General features: G+C 40.8%; 1 pseudogene; it reads right to left on the bottom strand.

Annotated features, from left to right (window-relative positions):
- Window positions 1-1,456: 1,456 nt before the first annotated feature.
- Window positions 1,457-1,798, bottom strand: LOC150008969 (eukaryotic translation initiation factor 1 pseudogene; annotated as a pseudogene).
- Between the last annotated feature and the right edge of the window lie 876 nt (window positions 1,799-2,674).

Here is a 2,674-nt window from a genome sequence, read left to right as displayed (position 1 = left end):
CTCTAAACACTTAGGGTACAATGTGACTAAGACCCAGACATTATTCAGGTTGATATAGAGACAAATTAACAGATAATTATAGTACAATCAAGGTAAAGTGATTATACAGGTTGAGAAACATAATGTCCTCATCAACAGAGAATGGCTTATCTACTTTCTCAGTCTCATTAACAGTCAAAGTTGAGTCACAAATAACATTCAGGGAAGGATTAGGCTCAGATATCAGTATAATAAGACAAGTTGTTAGGGACTCCGTGATGCAAGTAGTACCATTAGTGTGATACTCCTGTCCTTTTATAATGTTAGCCAAAGTGGCATCTCTTCTGGAAAGCCCATCCTGACATCCACTGACCAAGAGACTTGCTCACAGTATGAGGAAGCAGCATTATTCTGAAATGATTAGCTTCAACTTTTACAGGTCATAATCTTGAGTGTGCAAAAAATGAAAGCAAGATTATGTGTCTTTAACTTGGCTCTCAAGCAAACATACTTCTCAGTTGGGTAAAATTTTGATTTTGCCAATTCACAGTAACTAGTTGGTATCTAAATTTTAATGGCTGGGCCTGTGGTTGGTGGAGAAGTTGATTGGGCAGTCCATGTTGATTGGGTTCTATGCCAGCTGTGTTCAGTCCATGTGCCAAGACTGAATATGAGTCAGGATCCTTCCCCATATGAAGGCAAGATGGGTTTTGACAATAAACAATTAACCACATAAATAAATATTGAATTATAAATCTGGACACATGCTATGAAGTCATAGTATTTTGCACAGTGGACCTTTCTTTCCTTAAACTACCTTTTCCTTTGAAAGATATGAAGACAACAGAATCAACCAGATTTGATGCATTGAAAGTGTGTGACCTTGGACATGTCTGCACTTGTTTCCTCACCTGTCTGTAAGGGAAATTACCTAGAACTGACCTAAAAGGACCTTATCCCAAGCACAAGGCCTCTTCACTGCCTGCTTCTCTCAGGTTCTGTGTCCCTCTAAGATTTTCTAGACCCTCCCTTCTCTTCTCTTATTCTCCTCCCTGTCATTTAGGGTCCCTAAGTCCCCCAGCCCAGTCAGGAACCAAGAGTACCTGATGACAAGTTGGAGAGAAAAGATGAAATAGGATAGAGCTGGGGGAAGACAAATGCCCTTTTAAGTCCTGAGCTGTTAATTCTTGACTGTTTCACAACTGGGACTGCAACAAAGGGACACCCCCACACATATACACACACCCACACATACATGCACATGTGCATGTGCACACACATACAACCTTAGAAAACAATTTTTTTTGTTCTTTTCAGTTTATTGCATGAAGGAGCTACACTAGTCCAAGTTAAAAGCAGACCCCAAATGGTTACATTATGCAAGCTGTGAGGTTTTTAAACTTGTGACAAGGGACAGAAGGGAAATTCTACTCATTGCAAGAAAATCCTCACTTAAGCTTCAGTGAGCCAAAAGCACTTAAAACCCATGAATCTTCAGCTGGTCATCCTTAGCCAGTCCAGTCTCTACAATGAAGTGGCATATGTTCTTGTGCTGGTCACCCTGTAGCTGAATTACTTCTCCATATTCTGGATGCTCAATTACAGTACCATTGCAGGCAAATTTCTTCTTAAATGCCTTCACTAGTTTCTTTTTATCGTAATCATCAGTGATCCCTTGGACAGTTGTAAGGGTCTTCCTGCCGTTTCTTTGTTGAATTCTTATATGGGTATAATCCTTAGTGCCAACAGGAAGCAGATCATCACCCTTACTTGCATCAGCAAAGGGGTCGAAAGAGTGGATGTTATGGATAATGGACATACCATACGATTCCTTTTCCTCAGTGGAGATGGCCTGTGGAAGGCTGCAGTGGGGGAAGGTGGGTAGGGGAAATGGAGCGTAGGGAAGCAAGGGGAGCTCAAGGGGAATGTTGCTGAGTCCTTGGTGGCAGCTCAGCGACTGGGGCCAGAAAACAATATTTAATATCTATTGTTCTGAGTAATTGGTTGCATTAACCAATTCAATCCACCTAAAAATCCTATGACATAGGTATTGTTATAATCTCTGTTTTATAGATAAGCCAACTGTGGGCAGAAAGGTTAAGTGACCATACAGGACTCATCACTAATTACTAGTAGAACTGGAATTCAAATTTTAGAGTCCAAGGTCTTAAATTTAACGAGGCTCAGCCTTACCTAATAATTAATAGAATGACTAGAACTGGAGCCCAGTCATTCTGAGAGGATTGTGACCAGCACTCTAGCCCAACAGAGACAAAGCGAGGTACCCTAGCAAACCAATCAAGAAGAGCAGGGATGAGTCAAGGGTATGTCTTTTTTATTCACACACACTGCACCAAGCAGAAATTCCTCCTTGCCCCACAATAGAAGCACTTCCATAAACTTAAAACAGAAAAGGAAAGAGGAGGAAGAGGACTCCTCATGGCTGCTTACTTTCTGCTCCATCCCTCAGTGTCTCTCTCATCATTAACATATCACTAACATCTCTACCACTATGTACAGTTTAATAAGTTATTTCATGTCTCTTTTAAATGACCCTATGACAAGTCTGTGAGATAAGCAGTGTTGGGATTACTTTAATTCCCACTTTACAGATGTGGAAACACAAGCTCAAGATGGAGGAGAGTATTTTCCAAGCAATTAAACCATGAATCCTGGGCATGGAGCCCAAATTTAT

Source organism: Furipterus horrens, unplaced genomic scaffold (genome assembly GCF_987537825.1).
Source record: "Furipterus horrens unplaced genomic scaffold, mFurHor1.1.pri manual_scaffold_5, whole genome shotgun sequence".
Taxonomy (NCBI): Eukaryota; Metazoa; Chordata; class Mammalia; order Chiroptera; family Furipteridae; genus Furipterus; species Furipterus horrens.
The sequence above is the reverse complement of the archived record's forward strand: the minus strand, read 5'-3'. Positions and strand labels throughout refer to the sequence as shown.